The sequence below is a fragment of the Lepeophtheirus salmonis genome, chromosome 1 (assembly GCF_016086655.4).
Source record: "Lepeophtheirus salmonis chromosome 1, UVic_Lsal_1.4, whole genome shotgun sequence".
NCBI lineage: Eukaryota > Metazoa > Arthropoda > Copepoda > Siphonostomatoida > Caligidae > Lepeophtheirus > Lepeophtheirus salmonis.
In genome coordinates this window covers 52346386-52369356 of record NC_052131.2, presented here as the reverse complement: position 1 = coordinate 52369356, position 22971 = coordinate 52346386, and the positions used below count along the sequence as shown (strand labels likewise).

Genomic DNA, 22971 nt, shown 5'->3' with positions numbered 1-22971 from the left:
TGAGGGTTGTTCTGAACTAGTTTATTCCAAAAAATTCGGGAAATTCGAAAAAAAGTCGAGAAACAAACCATCCTACTGTATATGAATAGTTATATATATTAATAATTAACATTCTCTTGCATGCAAAAAAAAAAAAAAATTAAAATAGCATATTGCGGCATATGGCAAGAACAAAAAAAAACAAGAAAAATAAATAAATTCTTGCATAACTTATAACTAAAATGTACATATACTAAGCAGAAATTATGGCTTTTTCTTAAATATGAAATAATAATAATAATTTGTTAAATTAAAAAAACAATTAATAAATGTAAAATAAATTGGTATTAATATTGCTAATTTAGTTTCTTGTTGGAGCCGCAGTATGTATGTTCAATTACTTACATGTGTAAGTACATGTATAAACAAGGGGCTGAATTAAGAGGGTCTGCATACAGTTGTTGGTACTTAAATGCATAGTTAATTCCTTTCAAAATGGGTGCCACTGGTTAGTTACTCATTTATTTCTTATTTCTTTTCTTTATTTATATATATGGGTATATGTGATATATGTTATTGGCTTAGTTAGAAAAAAAAACATTATTCTTACCTCTGCAATTGAGGTGTTTTTTTATATATATTTTATCATTGTCTTTTTGTTAATCACCAGGATTAAAGCAAAGTAATAAATAGATTTTGATCAAGCATGGCACGACAATTACATATGGTCACAGTATGAGGTCATTAAATTTTAAAAAGGTCGAAGGTCAATGCAACGCATAACGTAAAAATGTACAATACATCATAAAGTTTCCACAAATAAAGGAGCCGTTCTAAATGTTGGAGACAGTGACGACGGATAGTTGAAATTCTATTATCGCAATCTTTTAATAACATGGAAATACCTTCGCTAAACGATCCCCACTTTACGAGATATTCGGAGAATTAGTACTTTGGAGGATCATGAAGGTAAATGAAAGGTCTCATAACGTTGAGGAGGCTGTGAGTTTGTCCCCTATGAAGAATTCTGGGGGGAGGCGACTCGGATCTTTCATATATATATATAATGAACTATTACAGTATAATTAAAGGATAAACATAATTGGTATCATGGAGATGAGCTTCTAACTTATTAGATCCATTAACTCGTAAAACAGAATATTACTACAAATAGAAATTCAACAGTACATCCTCCCATATTTTTTCAATAAAATTATTCAGGTCAATTCTGATCAATTGAGTCGAAATCCTTCTCCTCAATTGCCTCGATTATTTGCCAATATTGTTATTCTCAGTTTTACTTGGAAGAGTCAGAATATTGTCCCAACGTTACTCTCATTTTTGTGAATACACCTAGTAAATAGACGCCCATAGTCCATTAGATCTATCGAAGTAAAAAGATTATTGCACAATATATCATAACCAGATTTTACTTAACCTTGATTTAGATCATTTCGATAATTAAATACATAGTTAATTCCTTTTCATCTGAGGGCCACTGTTTGATTACTAACTTATTGCTTTATATATAACGCTCTGTTAGTGAACTAGGATTTGTTCACTTCTAATTAATTGTAAATTATTTGAAATTAAAACTACTTTAAAAGTTAGTTCTCCTCTGTGGTTAAGAGTAAGTTTATTCCTTGTTGCCTTATATATTCCTACACAATCGAATATATTTTAATTTTCAATGGATGAGCTTGAATCTTGTTATGAAGTTCAATTATTGCTCTACTTATTATTTATAGAAAAAATAATTTTATTAAGGGCCTGTTCAACTAGGCAACCCTAGTCTTAAACCTAGGTTAGTTTATAAAACTATCGTTTTATTATTTACCATTTGGAAAAAACTATAATTATAATTTTTTTTTACTTAATAGATTTTTGACACTTCAAAAATAACCAATTCTTGCCGATTCTAAAGCATCGAAAGACCCTGCTTCTTATTTTTTCGTAAACTCATCAAATCTGATGAGGACTAATTTTATACTCTTACTTGATTCTTCTTTTGTCTTAATGTATTCTTTCAGTTTTTAAGTCAGTTTGTAATATTGGGCAAAAAGAAAACGTCTTCATGTAAAGGATAAATATAATTTGTGTATTTTGTTAACATTTATAGGGAAAAAACTGCAATTTAAATTTTAATCATAATTAAAAGTCACTAAGGTACAACAGTGAAAGATTTCTATCGATCCCATTTGTTTTCTTCCTACATTTATTTCCAAAGTAATTTTTCAGGTAGAAATATATCTATTCTCCGGCCATTTGGTCATAAAAAAATAACAATTTTTGTACGTTAAAAAGCTTATAAAATATTATAATTTCATTTGTTTTTAACTCGTAGTTTAAGCACTGCTAAGTAAATTTGGAAAAAAAAATTTAAAATATGCAAAAATACCTATTTATATCTCAATTGACGAAAGTATGATCCAATATTTTGGAAAACTTTATTACCAAGCAGTATGTACGAGGTGGCGATAGGATTTGGTATCAAAATGTGTGAAATATGTTTGAGGGGTGGGTATTCAAAAACTCAATTTGGAGGAAAAGTTGTTTTAAAATTGATTGAGAAAGCAAAACTTCCACCAAATAAAAGAGATAAAATTATTCTCCACAAATATTTACATATAATTTATTTCATGGAATTACTATTATCTAAAGGATATTTAGTATCAGGCACATATAGGGACAACCGTAGGAAAAAATGTCCTATAGCAAGAAAGATTAAATGAATTTATAGAAACGTTAGTCATCCATTTTTGCAAAGATTAAAGAGTACCAACTTTGCAAATATATTTTTCCGTTTGGTAGTGCGATTATTTTATGTCGATTTTTTACAGCCGATGTGTAGATATATCTATGAGCCGAAATTTTGAAAAGTTATGATTCAATTTCTCTCAAAATATACTATAAAGTGTTTCGGAGCATTAAAAACAGATGTAAAATTTTCGTTGATATCAAACCATTTTTTAACTTTCGGCCTTCATAGATTAAAGCATAATTAATTAGTTACAAATAAAATAAACCTGAGCTCTGTAGCTAAATAAACAATTATGCGTCTCCGGGAACACGTTCTACGTTGCAAGTCCGAAACGTTGGCAAAGAAGAAGGGCTGTGTCAAGAAGGTCATGCTGGACCCGGATGATTAATTAAATAAAACAGCCCAGGCCAATCCCCTCAAGTCTACATATGAGGGCCCATATAAGATATCTTGGGGATTCACATAAGACTATCTAGATAACTATATCAAAAATGTAGAGGTGGAGAGATCACTGTTGATACCAACACTGAAAGAAACCCATCTCCTGTTTTGCAAAACTCTTATGGATGAGCATTTAATGAGTCTTTTGAACTATTTTTTTTACAATTTACCCCCCCCCCCCTAAAGTCGTGATGCAAATACTGCTGACGCTTCCTGGATGCTATCATTGACGCTAAGGGCAGCCAGATGAATGGTTAAGAGAGCTCAGACCACCATGTATGATTAATTTCGTTGAAATTCTATTTTAACCTAAAAATATTATTTCATGTTGAAATTTAAAATTAAAATTGCTCAGATTTTAATAAACCACTCCAAAAATCGTGCAACCCATTTCTGCATAGGAGTTTCTGTCAATATTTGCCTATTAACCCTTAATACGACCTAAAATCTAGTACTTTAAGATCTCGAAAATTCCATTTTTATTCCCATTTGCCTCATGGACATTGTTGGATTTTCCTTGATTTACAAGCCCCTCTCGAATGGCTGACAATGTTCTTATGCTCTTCTCTAAAGTTTATTATTTTTACATTTCAGCTATATGTCCCGAATTTTTAATTTTACTATGTTGGAAATATTGTAATTTGACTATAGTGCATCGTCCAAATTAACTATCCATGTCTATTATGGGTTTGTATCAGCGACTTCACTCAAATTGAAGAATGTTATATAATATTTGAAAGCTCAGAGCCCCCAAAAAAGAAGAAGCAATGGTTCTCATGAATTTTATAAATATTAATTAATAAATATTTAGTTTAAACATCTATAAGGTGTTAATAAATATCGGCGACTAAAATTTATAATTTTCTGGCTATTATTTTGTATAATACACATACCCTCATCAAAAACAAATGGGTATTTATTTGATTTATAAAATTGCAATAAAGTAAAAAATGTTTAATTTAAATTTTAAAGAAATTAATACTTATTCATTTTAGTATTTTATTTCAGTTTTATGACAGCAATATTAATTAATATCATAAAAAAATTTAAACATATATATCTATATACATAGACCAAAAGTTTTAAAAGTGGTATTTTAAAACTTTGGTATGATAATTCAAACGTACTCAAAGTTGTAAATTGAATTGTTTAATTACTAAATTCGAATTAAAAAAGTTTATTTTTAATTTTTTTTAAATATTTATATTTTTCCAGCTTTATTTTAATCTAATTCTGCTAAAAAAAGCTTTAACTTTGATGTTTTCTAAGATAAAATAAATCAAAACGTAGTTAAAAAAGTGTAAATTGAATAATGTCAACAATAATTCCCTATTAACAACATGTATTTTGCGTATTTTGAAAAAAATAAAGACTTTTGAAAGTATTCTTCAACTTAAATTTGTGGAAAAATCTTGAAATGTGAGGTTTTCTTAAGTAACATAGTTCAAACAGTTCTCAAAATGTAAATTGAATGATTTAAACACTAATTTCTCACTAAAAACATGTATAACGCTTTTTTTTATTTTAAATATGCACTTTTAAAGCTCTTTTTCAACCTAGATCTGCACACAAAAAAAAAAAAGGCATAAAAATGGGATGTTTTCTTCCGTAGTATAGTTGAAAACGTGCTCCAAAATGTTGTTTAATTGATTAAAATACTTATTTCCAACATCCATTTTACATTTTTCGAAAAAAAAAACACATTGAAAGCCCGTTTTTACCTTAATCTGACATAAAATAGCTTGAATTAGGATATTTTCCTTAATTGCATAATTTGAAACGAGCTCAAATATGTAAGTTGAATAATTTAAACAGAAATTTCTAACAAAAAACATGTATTTTTCATTTTTTTGAAAAAAAAAAAAAATATGGACTTTTTGAGCCTTTTATCAACCCAAGTATCCCAAAAAAGATAAGACGTAATGTTTTCTTTGGTGGTATATTTCGAACCGTGCTCAAAATGTAAATTGATTGATTTAAATACTAATTTCGAACCAAAAACATTTTAAAAGAAAAATCTGCACTTTTAAATCTCAAATTTTCAATTTATATCTGCCTAAAAAAAAGGTAAAATGAGATGTTTTCTTCGGTATCAGAGTTTGAAACGTGCTCAAAAATGTAAATGATTAAACTTTGAATATTTTAAACACAAAATTCCTCCTAAAAATATAAATTGTGCATTTTTTGAAGTAATGATTGAACTTTGAAGGATTTAAACACAAAATTCCCGCTCAAAATATGTATTTTACATTTTTGAAGTACTTTTTTTTTACTTCATTCTAGACAAAAAGCCTTAAATCTAGAATTTTCAAATAGGTAATTATTTTGATCGTTCAACTGTTTATCATGTAATTATTATTATTATTTGTTCTTTTGGGGGAAGGAGGGGTGGGAGGGTCGTAGGTTCTTTTTTACTTTGTCCACTAACTGCGCTATAAGAAGGCTGTTAAGTAACGAAGGGTTACTATAAGAAAAGTCGAAAAATTGACTAGAGACTGTAATTACGTTATGGACTTCTAACTTTGATCATATTGTAGCTTATAACTGCTACATCTATGTTCTACTAATGACCTTCTAAAATGATAATGAAGTCGTAAAAAAGCACATAATAATAAAAGATAAAAGGCAAAACAATTGTTACTGTTATTAGTATACCGTTTGCTATTTTGTTCGTGCTTATCACGTTGTTCTAGTTATTTTTAGTAATTAATAAAGGTATTACTTGTAAATATATATATTATATACAATAAATAGAGCAAATGCTCCATACATTAACGAAGCATTGTCTTTTGTACACCTAATTAATCATTTCTTCACAATAGTAATTTAATGAAAGATACATGTTCATAAGTAGATATTTAAATAATGAGCATTTTTGTTATGTAAAAATATACGGAAAATTATATTAATAACCCTGAAAATTTGTAGAGTGTTTTAAAAGAGGGCAGATTATAAAGACGTTGTATTAAATCAGCTGCAATCAGCTGTAACAGGAAGGAAATAAACATAAATCCTCTCATTATCTATAAAAGACTGTAATTACTCCGTTATTGATCCTTAATTCTACTTTTAGTCCATTAGGGACTAACATTTATTACTCTACAAACAACTCTTCAATATTCATTCGTGATTACACTCTATACTTTAAGAATAAAATAATAACGAAAACAGCTTTAATAAATAAAAAACAACATTAAACTATACTATACAATGTTTATCATGTCTTTATGTAAGCATATAAGGATCCGAAAATTAACATATTAATCATGATAATTTAAATACATTTTTGGGAAAGGATCAGCTTAGTTATAAAGAGCACCTTCGCTATGATTGCTTCAATCTTAAATCCATCCTTAGCCCTTGGATTGGTGGCCACGAGCCAATCGGATTTTTTTTGGCTCAATCCTGTACGCCTCCCGGATCAGTACATGCATCACAGTCCTTACTTGCAATAATAGAATAAATGTCCCGAATTTTCCTTCTTCTTTTACAAAATGATCACAGTTGATTTATTTGCAAATAGGGAGACGACGTTCCCATTTGCTAACCGGAACCACATCTCCTTTATATTCATGAAGGTGTTCCCTATAAAGACACTGAGCCTATTTATCACGTCTTCGTTTGGTGGGAGCTCGAGCCTTTGATAGGGTTTCTTCACTAAAATATTTGAAGAATATATTTCTGAAGTCTTCATTAAAATTCGACGGACAAATTGGGCTTTTAAAGCTTCTAAAAGTATGTAAAATGGAGTTGGTGGTCCATAAACTATAATAGGCTTTCCTATTTTTACTGACACCATTCTTTTAAGAAAAATGAAGTTTGGAGGGATTGTTGATGTCTTGTCTTAGCAATTCAATAGTAGTCAGATGATGTTATTTAAATCGGACATGCCCCGAACATATCCTGGAGTTAAAATTTATTGGCTCATCTGGTCCTAGTGTAGGAAGAAGTACTTTTAGAGTTGAAGTACAAGAGCTTGACATTTATCCCCAATAAATACTCAGCGTTCTCACACATTTTAAGAGTGCGTTTGGTTCCATAGCTATTCTATTTACAAAGTGGTATCAATTTATCCAAAACAAATCTTCAATATTCATGATAAGAACTTTAAAAAATAAAGGATATTATCAAATATTTATACTCTATGTACCATGTCCTCTCAGTATGTAAAAATAAAAGAAACTGAAAAGGAACTTGGCAGCTCTGGCAATTCGACCTATGTTTGGCGTAGAGAGCAGCTTAGCCGTCATAACGTTTTAATAAATCAGTAGAAAAAATACAAAAACATATTTCCCATACAAGGATATATGGGCGTGAATGACTTCGATGTAGACGCTCAATTCTACTTCAAATTAAAAAAGGAGTTAGACGTATAACTTTCAAACGATTACTCAACCCTACTCTCCTTGTTTCATGAGTGTACACACTAGCTTTTCCTTCATATAAAGATATTCTGTCGAACAAGTACTTACATATATTACTCCTCAACAAAACATTCTTACTCAAGAACAAAGTCATTCGTTATTACACATTAGACTTAGATGTTTCCTCTCCTTAAGAATTAAATAATTATGATGTCAGCTTTAGAAATTAAAATACAAACACTTTTCAGTCTGTCAAATAGTAAAAAAACTCTAGCCTAATAGCTGCAAAGGATTTTTAACCCTAATCATTGAGTTCAAGCGAATAACAAGTCCCATTTCTAGTATTCACTAAATAACGTTGTTCCAAATTTTATTTTGTCAACTTGTATTGTAAAAGACGAACCGATTTGATTACGATGTCGATCCATACCCATTCAGATTAAAGTGTCGATTTTTGTACATGGCCAGTTTAAAAATGTAATATCTCCATGAATATCTCATTTTTGTGACCTTTTGTTTTGCTAAGGACGCTTCCGATGATCGAAATAATACCTTATTGCTTATTTACGACTGATTTTTGACTTTCATCACGCTTTTAATATTGACGTCATAGTAAATGAGGGAGTGCATGTTTTGTCAAAATCTCTTTTTCTTGACCAGTGGTCAGTATGTTACATTAAATTAAAAATTCTAGCAATAACTATTTAACTTGCAACTTTGCCCATAAAATATAATAATATTTTTATAAAAATAACAACATCTAATATTCAAAGCTGTGGATTAACCCCACATAACTAAACATTGATAGAGGTGATAAAAATGTATATGACCTCTGACCCTTAAACAGAACATTTATATTTGGAAAACATTACTTAGAACTAGTTAACAAGCAATTATGTTTTTAATTTTTCTTCTGGATAATTATATTTTTGACGAAACGTCAAAAAAATGTTATATTAATTACTCAATAAATGGCTTACAAATGGGAGTCATTGTCATTGGTAATTTGTTTCTTTTACTCTATTGGACCAACAATTTAAGTGTCAATAAAATATTTCTATGGAGGATCAATAATTCAGTTTGGTTTGTACATACTATACTTAAATATTCATATATTTTTCCATTCATTTATTGTTTTCAAAAAAAAAAAAAAAATGTAGAGGCACAATTGTGTTGAATTCTTTTTGTTTATTTTTAAACGAAACAATGACCACGTGAGCTATTTTGTCCAAATTTATCGTGCTACGAATAAACTTTTTCTTCATAAAGTTTTATTTTTAAGGCGCTACATATGACGACACTTTTATCATTTTCTTCTTGACGTATGCAATTTTTTCGTACAAGTTACTTTGTGAATTCATGAAGTTTACATAGTTATAAAATATAATTTGTAACGTGGTCTTCAGGATGAGCCTTGGAGACGTACTAAATATTTTATATTTTTGAACCAAAATCTTTTTTTTTTAAATATAAAAACTAATTAACAAATCCTTTGCGAACTTGGTCAATCAATATGGCCACCATCAGCAGTAATGAAACCCTCCTTACGGCGTCGAAACCCATGGCATGAGTAGATCACACACTCTTTGGATTTGTTATCTAACGCAGCAACGATGGAGACTTTCAGTGAGTCCACATTTTTGTGGGGAGCTCTGTTAGTCCCCCTCTCCAAGGCAGCCCCAACAACTACGTCCCGTTCATGAAAACCTGTAGTATGTCCTTGAACAAAAATAAGGAGATTTTGATGGAATATAACTTATGGAATTTGGCTAATTTGTCATCTTGTGGCCATAGATAATTTATCTTTGGTTAGTTTACCCGTAACTATGGCGAGATGGTGTGCCGGAGTAATAGGCGTTCATGGCGATATTTTAGGAGTGGTTGAAGAAGAAAGGTGGAACAACCCCAATGCCCAGTATTCATACTGGTTGTTTGCTTGGGTACAACCCCTGAACCTTTGATTTTGAAAAAACAGCGGTCATTGCACTGGTTGTACACTTGATCCACTGTGAAAAATCTTCATGTCTGAGAAAATTTTCACGTTGGAACCATTATTCTATATCCATTTGAGAACTTTGATGATATCCTAAAGCCTAATGTCCTTCAAATATTCTGTAAGAAGGGGGTGGGGATTCTTGTGGATGATAACTATCTCAAGCTGTCTTTCACAGTCCTGCTGATGGTCTGAACTCAGAATTCCTTTTCAAATTGTGTCCTCCAATTCCTGCTTTCAACGGTAGGTATTTCCCTTAATTTTTCATAACGCTAATCTTAAAACGAAGGTTCCTAGAGCACTTTACAGTGTCCATAATCTTTTCAACACTTATTCCTGCGTCAATGAAATCAAATATCCGTGCCTTTTTGCTTCTTTCTCATTCATCATCAAGAACTAGTGTATTGTTTATTGGAATATTTGATACACAACAGACCAACGATGGAATGTTAAAATAAATAATTGCAAACCCTCCTTATAATAATGAGAAAATTATATTCAATTACGAGTCCAGTTTTGGTTCCCGGGCCCTGTAAAGTAATTATTGCAACTCACACAGCCCCTAGCGTACAAAAAAGTGTTATCATGTGCAACTAAGTCAAAGTTATATTGATCATCGTTTCAGTACTTACCTCAAGTAGAACATGTATTTGGAAAACGATACAGAATAAGTGTGGATATGAATAGATTTTTCCTATTCGTTAAAAATTAACCAAAAAACATACACAGACCTAATTTTCAGGTCGATCTTTAAGTCTAGTGCTTAATTATATATATATATATGTAAAGGATCTTACAAAATACGATTACAAGTCATGCATCAATAAGAATCAATAATATTATTTGCAAATAATTCAAAAATTCACGCCCTGTCAATTCATTTATTTCACGAGTGAATTAGTAAATATAGATTGATACAATGCCTACGAAAAAAAACCCATCATTATATGTACCACTATGTATTTATATCACCTTTAAGCCACTCATTCGTATAAAACAACAGCATGCTGATTTAGATCCATATTACAATGATGGGTAAGATCTGTGCATCACTGATCTTTTGCAAATAAAAATAAATAAAAAGTTTGTCCATCTATCAATGATATAAATCAATACATGTCAGCTTCAATGAAGGAATAATTCCGTTCTTAATTTTTATTATTTCGAAGTTATGCCAAAACATGTTTTTTGCTAACTCAAAGGATTAACCCATGATATATGACTTCTTTTTTTTCTTTTTGCAATAATTCAATGTCTTATAGTTATGTCGTAGGCAGATTGTCTGTTTTTATAATTGGAGTGATAAAAGCTAAGCTGGATTTATGGTGATGGGTTGTTGATGGGCTTAATCAATTAGATTAGTCAAAGTGTATTACATTTGCAAATGTGGTAAGTGCAAATATTAAGAAGAGGAGAGGTTGATGAATTCATATGTTGGAAGTCTAGTTGGTTGGTCAGCAAAACGTGGGCTTTTGTAGCCCCTGATCTTCATTAACTCTGTCAGAAGGTAGCTTGGTGTCTTTGTTTATAAGGACAGGCCCAAGTTCATCTTTTGACTTGCATCCTTGTTAGGAATGGTATCATTGTAATTAAAAATTACTATTGGATTACCCCCGTGCCATACAAAAGTGGCATCCCTGATATTTTTATTATATTTTTTGTGAATGGCTGAACTTAATTTTGATACATGTTTTTGGTTTAATTATAATTTGAACTGTGATCATATCTCTCCTTAGACTGTTATTACCCTTAAAATGCAGGACACTTTAATGTACGTGTAATAACTCCTAGGTCTTAAAATAATCTGGGCCATTTTTTTTTCTTTTTTGCCTTCATCGCAAAATATTGTTTTAATTCAAAAGTGTCTTCCTAATCAAAACATAATTCATATTAATTTATATTCGAAAGAACAAAGAAATGGCATTAAAATAGAATATTCCAATTTTTTATTTGAGTAGCTAATTACGCATTGAAAAAACAGGATTGAAACTAACTTTTGGAGCTGATTTGAACAAAATTTTGCCTTGGGCAACATTTATTCTTTGTAAATATTACTACTTATATCATCCTATTTATTCTAAAGTAAGCTTTAAGTTTTTGTTAGTATGTTAATAAGCCTTGTAAACGGCCCTATTGACCCAATGATATTATAGGCTTTGTGTTTGTAAATATTTTAATTATAATATTAAAGTAAAGAAATACAAAAACCTGTAGTTTATTAAGTACCAAGAGGTAGAGTTTTGTTCGTATTTAATTGTATACAATTAATTTTTTTAATTATTCAAAATTATATTTTAAACAAAAGGTTTTGTGGGTACATTTACTCTGTAAAAAATAATTCGAAAAAAGTTCTTGGCAGAACTTTTATTCAATATCTGAGCCCTCAGCTATTATAATAGTCTTGTAGAACTTGATTACTTAGTCAAACGTGAGTTGGCCCACTTCTTCTTGAAGGAAATCTATAGAGACTGGAAACGCCTTTGAGGAGTAGTATAGACCCTCTCCTAAAGTTGCGTCTAGATAGAGTGGTTCAAGAGGATTGCCTCTGGAGCACTTTAATATCCAGAAGCTCGATGTAGATATCAGCATTGAACCGCTCCTTCCTCTCTACAAAAATGTGAGGGCAAAATCTACAACGTCCAAGACTTTGTTTCGGCTGGATTTTGTGTTTTAAAGTCAGTGAAGCTGAGACCTTAGTTTTTCTTGGTTTTGGGAAAATTTTGATACTTGATTGCTTTTTCCATAAGTCCCAGCTTGCTATGTTCAGAGATTAGATGTATTTTTGTCCCCCTCTTTGATTTTGCACCAATATTATTCTGGATTGAAAATATCAAATTGTGTACTACTAGATAAAATATACCCTGCACACAAAAATAATAATATTACATTTTTCTGGGACAAATTAGCCATGCCGGACGACCAATAGTACTTCAAATGTGTCAAATGTACCTATCTCATATTTTAAGGGTTAATTCCCTAATATAATCTGTGTCACAGACTTGCTCCATAAGAGTTTTGGATTATCTATAATGTTTTAAAGTATGCCCTATAAAGAATTTATTCACCTACTACGTAATTCTTCGGGCCCCAGCCCTAGTCTCATTTATCATTTGATGAATATATTCCGGAATGTCTGCTATTAAAAAATATGCCTAAATGTAAATTTTACAAACATGCTTCCAAGAAGTAAATAAGGGGATCAGTTTAAAAAATAAATAAATAATAATGTTTTCTGCGTAAAGATACTTCTTAGAAAAATAATACAATATGTAGATGAATGAAAACAATTTGTTCTAAGAAATGACCTCCCTTGTTATAAGTACCTACATTAGTGAGCAGAGCCAAGCTATTAAGGGTTTCCTCAGAATTAATAACTATTTTGCATATTCAATTGGTACACAAATGATACACCTTATTGAAAAAAATATTTTACAAAGAATTGAAGGGATTTTTACTTAAAGTTTGAGTGGGTACTAATCATTTATCAAATCATGAATGTATAATTATTCCTTGTAGACAATGAGGGGTTAGGGATATCTAGAGGTGAGTGTCAATATTGGATCGGAATCAGAAAACGGGTATATCAAGCTAAATATACTTGTACAATATCTGCATTGTATCAAAATTGAAGAAAATACTAAGACATTTCTATATTTGCACCGATATTTTTTATGATACAATCAGAAAAAATAAGTTATATTCTTTAGAGTTGTATGACCTTTTTCTAACAGAAACTGAACCACCTTTCAGGTTTTGCCATAGTGTCTATATTTGGTTACAGAGTAGGCAACAAAAACTTTCTGTAGCATTCAGCTTTGATTTATTAAGAGGTTTCATTATGCAGCTAAACGACAGCTGACCCCCCCACCAAAAAAAAATAGATTCATTTATTCTCCCAACATATCAAGTAGTCCGATACATCTCCATTTATCGAAGAAGAACCAAAACTTCTACACCAATAATATTACTAACTTCCAACCTGCCTTAATGTGCCCCTCCTCCAGGTATGCCTTTTGCCCCTTGGAATTTGTATTTTGAGGTGTCTTGGAGAATAATGTTAGCCGGACCTCTCTTTCAAATTTGGATTCGCTCCGAGCTGCCATCCGTTTACAGCGTGGTACGTCATTAACACTGACTTCATCGTCAAAAGCTGCCAATCTGTTCGTCCGTGTATCGAAGCTGTTATTTCTTATGAAGGAGGACATATTGCATAAAAAAATAAAGGAAAATATAGAACTTAAATATTTCCCAATTTGATTTTTAGTTATTTTTTTCTTGACTACATTAAAATCAAGTTTTTTTCGTAGTTTAGTCATATTACTGCAAATTTTTGTTCAGACTCTGTATGCTATTGTTCTGTACATTGAATATTTCATTTGACTGAATATATATTAATTATAAAGTTACTATTATTAATTTTTTTCCCCAGGAAGATCTTTATATAAATAAATAAACACAAACAGGAAATTTGCCTAATAAAATTATACATTAATAAGCATTATAGTTTCAAATTAATTTTCCATTTAACGACCTAAATTTCTTGGCATTGCCTATCATGTACTAATCATTAAATCATATTTTATATAATTCAAAAAACAAATAAAAATCATTAAAATATTGAAGTTTATAATAAAATAAATTAAACTATTCCAGGGCTTCCGACTTTAAAACATTAAGACTTGCTTCTTGTAATAGTTAATAACCCATTTGAACATTTTCATATGCCTAGCAGAAATTGATGCGAAGTTTTTATTAATCCAAATGCGTACCTCCACGATGAATCGTTAGATAGATTCGGTATCTTCAGTTTAAATGCAGTATACCTTGCTGCAGCAGATATCATAATTGCTCTAATGTGAGCAGCATCAATTAGTTCTTTTTCTATATTCAGTTGGTCAATATTAGGTTGTGACATTTAAAATATTAGGACTGATAGCTTTTTTTTCTGTACTTGAAAATGTTCTTGATATCATGCCATATAATTTGTATGCCTTTGCAAAATTTGGGCTAAAATTCCGAATGAACTCTTGATTTACAATGATAAAACTCTTGACAATGCATAAAACAGGTCAATTGCTAATAGAATGCATTATATTGTTAAACGTTATCCCACAGTCCTTGCAAGGACAATAAAATCGGATAAGATTATTACATATTTAAAATTGTGCCATGAATTTTCCGCTATCATTGATTCCCACTAGATAATGTGCAATCACCCTAGCCCAAGATGGAGGAAGGCATACCATTTTTATAAAAGCTCCAATGATTATGTTAACTTCGGGATATTCATTATTCCTTGATTGTAATTTCATATGCCATGGAGTAAGAGGCAAGTGTTTTAGAGCTGATCGCTTCAGAGGGAACATAAATCTTCCCAGTCTTTAAAAATATTTCTGGCGATTTTTTTTAAGAAGGTCCTGTTTTTGAGTTTTTATGCACTATATTGACAATATTATTTGAATCATAATGAAGTGCCAATTTCCATATAATTTGCTGGATCCCCCCCCCCATTTCGTAGAAAAGCAATTAATAAAATCAATCGAGAGATCTGTACCAAACATAAAGAACTTAAAAACGTGTGATTGATTTATGAAATTCCTACATTCTTTACTACGGTTAGTAATTATATCAGGAAAAACTTTTATGTGTATTCTAGCTAAAATGTTTTCCAATAAAGACAAGCGTCCATCTAACCCAGAAAGAGGTATTTTCAGCGCTCTAAGATATTTACGACTAAATAAAGTGTTAAGCCAGTTTTCTTCTTCCTCAATAGCTCTCTCCCCGATCGATGGGAGTGCAGATGTGACATATATCATTTGAGATATAAGTTTAGTACTCTATAGATCAATCCTTGTCTGAAGCCTTAGCGTTCTCCAGGTTTTTAAGCATTTTCGTGCTTACCAGAGCAGAATATTCCAATTGGTATCTGAAGCTCCATTACTCTACCACTCTATGCCGAATATATTTATCTACTCCACGACGCTATAATTGTTCATTTATTATTTAAGGAATCTTTTAAAAAAGCAAGTAGAGTCTCGATTCTCTTATTATTTTTTCTTTCTATTCTTACCCCTGGAGCATTTGAGACGATAAAGCCGCCCCAAGGTCAAAGGAACTTCAACTTAATAACACAACTCCTGAGTATAGCATATACCCCAGAAGTTGAGGTATATTCCGACAGTTTACGATTACCGTCAAAATCACAAACTTCTATAAAACATCACCAAAACGACCAGTGCCAATAATTTTATAAAAAAAAAAATATATTTTTTGTTCCATTGCAGATCTCGACAAAAACCCCATATATTTCTCTTCACGCTTTCTAGGACATCACCACTCGTTATTAGATCTAATAGAGATTTGGGTTCATCTCCACTCAATCTGCATGAGTCATCCTCCACCAAACTCATCTTCTTTAGATGTTTCTTCAAGGAAATATGTCCAGTCATGAAACTTGAAACCTTTTTAATTGAGGTTCTTCTCTCTTGTTATATTTTCCATCCCTCTTAAAGACGAGGAAGAAAGTACTTTGTTTGCCGATAACTTGGATCACCACAACACTCGTTATACCAGACAACTTTTTTTTTTATTTCAGTTTTTACTCTAACCAGTGGGATTTCCAATCTAGATTTTTCAGTGATTTTACATTCCATCGTTTCTTGTTGTCTAGCTAAGGTTCCTCCTTTTTTGACAGGCAATCTATGGCAGCTATACTATGAGTAAGAAACAGCACCGGACAATCTGAATGCTTTTCCATCCCAAAAAGAGCTCGCAATGAAGGAAAAATTCCTTCCAACTCCGCCTGAAACACTGTGTTACACCACTTTAAACTTCCATAGCCGTCAAGAATAGATTCGTCCCCACACAAAGTACTCCAGCCGTACCCAACATTATTTCAAGTTTTTGATCCATCAGTGAACACATTTACACATTGAGGATTTGGAGATGTCCTTTCCTTCATAGTCCCAAAAGAAGGACAGTTATAAGGTTTCTGAATAATTTTTTCAATGGGTGCATCAAATTTGTGGAGTATTTTATCTAAATCTTGATGGAGAAGGGTTTGTCCTCCTTTTGTTTCTGACTGTGCCATCCATGTGATTGGAACATGATCCACCCCCTCTATCACTGTATCATTTCTTTGGATTTCAGGAAAACTCACTTAATGTTCCCAGGTACAAAACATTCCTTAGTCTTTGACCCACTAAACTTGAAATCAATTTGAGATATGTAAAAGTTCATCTCGCGTATTTGCTTTTGAACTATATAATCTATTGAAGTCAAATCAATCCCAGTTATCACCAAGGCCATACCATCTGCAAAACTAATAGTAAGTAATGGACCCAGCCTAGGTTGTGCTGAATGGCGGAGTTCCATATGAATGTCGATATAATTCCCTTGTGAGGACATCCTTTTGTTGGATAGAAGAAGAAACTTACTCCCTTTTGAGGACAGGGGATTTCTCTGTTTAGCAAGTAATGTTTGTACCATTGAATTGTACATGGGTCAATACCCTTATTTTCCAAAGATTTTTCCATGGCACCGCATGGAAGGTTGTCTAATGCTCTCTCGATGTCGAAGAAAATGATTATGGCATGCTTCTTATTAAAAACGGTGCTTTTTACCTCATTAACCACTTTACCAATTGCCGAATTTGCAGACTTTCCCCTTTGGAAACCAAACTGATTAGTTAATTTTTACTTTTAGCTTCTACGTTTCGATATGCCAATACACCACTCTCTCTAGTCCTTTAACTATTATGTTCGCTAGGGTAATTGGTCTGTATTCTTTCAGATGTGTATTATCATTTTTACTGGGTTTCGGGAAGAAAATTACTCTAGCTTCGCTCTATATCTTAGGAACATATGAAAATTTAAATGATAACTTAAATATAAAAGATATCCTGTTATATGTAGTAGTTCTCTGATACATTTTTAAAAATAATTAGGGCTAAGCTATCAAGTCCATGTTTTTTAAAATTTTTGAATGTGCTAAATACTTTCTCCACAAGTGAAATATGTATTTATATCATTTACCCATATAGTGTTCCTATTTGTCTCAGTTCCTTCATTCTCCAAATCTATTACTCTCCTATATTCTCTCTTGGTTCGTGCTTGCCAGAGCAGAATGTTCCAATTCGTATCTGAAGTTTCATTCAACTGTAAGAGTGATGTCGTTGTGTGTTTATTTCCGGCAAACAAATGCCAAATCCCCCATACTTCCGTTACAGTACACGAACAAATTACTCAATAGCAGCAACAAAAAGTAATGGAGAAACTGGGCATCCTTTTCGGTCACTTCCCCCCCAACAAGATGGGTCACCATTATATCCGTCTATGGAAAGAGTGGAGGATCCGTTATAAAGAAGACCTGGAATTGGGATAAAGAATCGTCTTTGCAAACATTACTTAATAGCTTTTAAGGTGAAATTGTGATGGATTAAGTCAAATCCTTTACAGAAATCCACTGTTATTATAGCTCCAAACTTATTCTGTTTTCTAGTTGACTCAATTGCGGTCTGAATATTCCTAAAAATATGTGAGATGTGTCTCCCCTTTTGCTACTACATAAACGTTTATTTAAAATCGGTTCCATTGGCCTAGCCAAGACACCGGCCAATATTATATAGGCTTCCTTTAATATAGTTAAATGTCTCCAATGACCTTTTTTAATGTATTAGGAAATTGAAAAAATTCAAAACTCTTAGTTGATAGTAAAAAATATAAATTCAGCTCATTTTTGGTTTGCAACTTGTACAAAACATGATCTATAACTAATTGTTTCATCAGAATATATATATTAGTTTTTATTGACCATAACTTACTTTGTACGTTATTGATTTTGATCATGAAGATAAATAAAAAAAAACTCAAATCAATTGTCAAAAAAAATCCTTTTAAATAACCTTGATTAAAGAATCATCTGTGGACAATTATTAAAGATGATTGGACATTGTTGAATTGTGACAATTTTTTTAATGGGATGCTATAAATCAATCAATAATGATTCTAAAAATACTTATTGCTTTTTTGTAATCAATATTTCTATGACGATATGTGAAATATATTTTTCAGTATTTATTCTAGTAGATATCACCTTATAACTTGTATTTGAGTAGTATGTGAATAATAATTACTTTAGATCGCAGTCTTTCCCACACACAAAAAAAAAAAAAATAACATTGAAAGGAGTTATGTGCAAAATATTTTTTTGCTAAAATGTAGAAGTGATTGTTATAAATATTATACATGTTGTAAAAGAAAAAATCAACAATATATGGCTTTATGAATGTGTATCTTCCGTTGTATAATTGCAATTGGTTTCCACTGGATATTGTAAGAAAAAAGGATTTTGTATTTAAAAAACTTATGGACAGTTTTGTACTATTTTTTATTTACGTTCGGGTCTAAGATGGACATCAGCAAAAAGAAAATACGTCATATTTTAAAGTTTCTCTTAAATTAATGCCAACACACAAGCCAGGCGTCTTATGGCGGGAATAGTTTTTATAGTCCAAGTACTGAAGCAGCCAATCATTCGCTATTTTGTTTTATCTATTCAGTTCCTGTAATTTTGATGTCAAATTTGCAGGGTCATGTAAGCACTGTTTTGATTGCCTAGAGGATAAACATTAATTTAATTGTTGTAACGATTATTTTTTGAAAAAAAGATTATTCAATCACTGGAGCAAAAATTTAACTTTTGAAATTTTATGAAATACAAAAATTTAATATAAAACCCGCCAGACACCCCTGACCCAATACTTTCAACCCCAATGCATGGTTTATCATTGAGCACATGCACCATTTGTCTAACATTTAACATTATCAACATTTTGGTTGCCTCCTGCATGATGAATCCAATCTCCCCCATCTAAATTGAGTTTCTTCTTTTGGAAATCGTTGGCTCATTGTTGATCCTGTACTTCAACATCCTCATGAAGACTTCATCACACTTGCCTTTCCTATCCCTCCCTAGAGTTCCAGAAAAGAAATAGCTAAGCTTAGTTTTCTTTATTATGGCATAAATAGAGGCCATACTATCCAAACAATGCCTAACATCTACTTTGTGTCCTTTTGAGCTTGAAGTTAATGACTTTCCGATTTTTTTCATGTTGTTTCATTTTTCTAACTATCTGAACCAAACATAGAAAAAAAAAAAAAAACAACAGTTTACTTTTTCTTTAGCCAAAACTGAGAAAAGGGTTGTCACATGTCGTAAGTTATAGGAACCAACACTTGTAGTGACATTACGACACATAAACATGTGGCCACTCCCTAAAAATTGGAACTAGGAAGTTGTATATTATAAAACAAATCAACAATGGAAATAATACCTTAAGACTTCATCCAATATCTTTGCAAACGCACACCAACCCAGACAACCCTCTTAGTGTATGAGAATTTCCTTTAACGTCGCAGTTTTATATAATGACACTAGTTTGGGTGCTAGAACGGTACAAAATATTAGTTTTGTGTGAAAGAAAAAGTTGTAAAATCGTTCATAAATCTTAAAATAGCTGCAAAATGGATGTGTAAGCTTTTCAACCAAGGATAATGGTATCAAAGCCATTGAGGCTCTCAAGAAAAATAAGGAAAAATTTGATTATATCCTTTTAGATACAACAGACTTAGCCGATCAATCTCCCATATTTTGGATGGATGATAAATTTGAATGTAATTTGTTCCTGGATTTCATCATGGTTTTTGGTAATTTAACAACAGAGTATCAACGTGATAAAATGCTTTTTATCAAACAAATAGCATGTGCAAATGTCCTCCTACTGAATAAAATTGACCTTCTTGATGATCCATCCCAACAAGAAGAAATAAAGAATCAAGTCCAGTCAATTAATAGTTCTAGGCTAATAATTTCTACATCTCGTGCTTGGACCAAATTTTGGTCTTGAATTCTTATTTTGACTTTAGTGACTGCGTTATTACTAAGAGCCCCTCTCTGACGTCGAAGTGGGATATGGGGGATAGCAATGGTGACCATCTTAAGGATATTCTATTTGGTTAAATCCATGAAATGGATTAATCTGGGTTTTTTCTGTACTCTGGGGGAAAAAAACACCATCTCCGGTCCACCAATTTGATGTGGGGCGTGTTGAGGGTTTATTCACACTCAGTAAGGGAGAAAAAATTATGTTCCAAGGTATTCACTATACCTATGATTCTACCTGCAAATGCAAATTACTTCATAGATAATAATTCATGAGAGCTAAACTTAGTTCCATTAGACCTGGCGTCCAAAAAAGGATTCTAAATTAATGAATTTTGTTCAAATCAAGTAATTAGAATGGGATTTATTGAGAAGAACACAACATTTTTTTAAACTTTGTAGAATTGCCATTAAATAATCAACAATTATCCAAAAAGATACGTTGCTTATTAAATTTTGCATGTTTATGCATAAAAAAATTATTCTCCTTTTAAGACTTTTTAACGAAAAATATTAACAAAAATACTACTTTGGTGCCAAAAACCACAAAAATGACATGCTAAAATGTTTAATATTTACATCCCAATATACGAGGATGCTCAAAAACTTGTCAGTACTCGTAAAATAAAAACTAGCCACTGTTGATAGTTACTCACCAAAGTTTCAGCAATTTTGTTCACGAAGTCATTAAATATTTTATCTACAAAATAGTTGAAAATTTGATGATTAACTAACAACAGATTCTAGATAAATGTGACTAGCTGTTTCATGTTTGGTTTGAACACCAAATAAACAAAAAACACTAACATCAACTCCCTGAAACCACTGTAACATAACAAATGGGCCTCAAAAATGACTAAAATTTAGGCAAATAACTGCCATATATTGATCTTTTATTTAATTTCAGAGTGTTGCCATCTTCTCATTGAGATTCGACACTTTTCAGACGACCATCGTATACGTACCTACACAATCCCACTCAAAAATCAATTAATTATGGACTCCAATCGGATCAATTTATGGGTAGAGCCATAATGAATGACTGTCACCAGAGGGAGGCAAGGCAGATTATATAATAAAAATAATGATTACCTATACAGTTAATAATAAAAATAAATGATAAACAACTGAGCCACAATTATCAAAGTGCATTTAATGATATATTTTTCGATCCATCTATGCTATACATTATTTTCCCAAGCACTTGATTGATTAGTTTATTACAATGATTATCGCTATAACTCATAGGGGATTTTATATTTTATAACCATGTTAATAATAATTATTATTGTAATTGTGCATGGCTCTCTAAATAATTAATGAGAGAGTAAACATTTGTAATTACTTCTTCCACATTAATGTAGAGGACTCATCTGGCTCGATGAGAACACAAAACAATGCCTCTTCTCTCATATATTTATAAAAATAAAATTAAAAATAATCCAAAATAAAAATGCACCATTTGTCAAATAATTATAATTAAATGAGATGCAAACGCCATTTTTTTGAGAGGAGTGAAAAATGAAAGGGTTGTGCCTCAATCAAATATATTGAAAGTTAGATAAGTCAAACCTTAGAAACCTGCACTAGAATATCGCGACTCCATTTAAATTCACAACCATTGTCTTATGACATGACATGCATTTGATATGGATGACTCTTGATTTTACTATGACTAAAATACTATTTTATACTCAGTATCATTTATACCTTAAGGCTACACTACAATAGGTGTAGAAAATAAATCAATTATTGTCCCAATAAATGACTTTAAAAATATTTATCTCGCGTTACATAAGTGCCATAGATTTACACGAGATGACGTTAAAAAGTAAGATTTCGTCACAAATAACTTTTAAGACAGTTTTGTGATTGATTGACCAACTTTTGTTTGACCATGAGGTAAAGATGGACACCAACATAGAGAAAATACGCCATATTTCAAAGTATTTCTTCGATAAAAACGCAAGCAGGCTGCTATGATGTGATAAATGTTTATGGTTCTGATACTGTAATAGTCAATCAGGCGCAATTTGAGTATAGTAGATTCAATTTCGGTAATTTTTCTGTCAAAGATTCACCCGTTCCTGCAGACAAATGGGTGAAAATGTAATTAAAAGTTTGGAAATCATCGTGTCTGACCGGCAAGTTTTGATTACCAAGGCAATGCACATTAATGGATTACACAGGATCGATTAAAAATGATGGATTCATTTTTACTATTATAATAAAGAGTCAAATTATTATATTAATTTGTATGTTAATTCAATTTTATAAATTTTTTTAACTTTTACATACATTTTGTACTCGGAAATATATTTAAAAAACTTGTGTCAATATAAAACATTGTGAGAAATAAATCCTTTTATAAAAATAATCTTTACAATATAAGTTTGAGGTGTTAACAAGACATAATTTCTTATTATTGCAACATGGAATTTTAATTCCCATAAAAATTTATCTTAAAATTTAGGGAAAAAATTCCTACTCAT

At 31.3% G+C, this 22971-nt stretch overlaps 1 pseudogene; it reads left to right on the top strand.

Annotated features, from left to right (window-relative positions):
* Positions 1–19931: 19931 nt before the first annotated feature.
* Positions 19932–20745, top strand: LOC121119235 (zinc-regulated GTPase metalloprotein activator 1A-like; annotated as a pseudogene).
* Positions 20746–22971: the final 2226 nt, after the last annotated feature.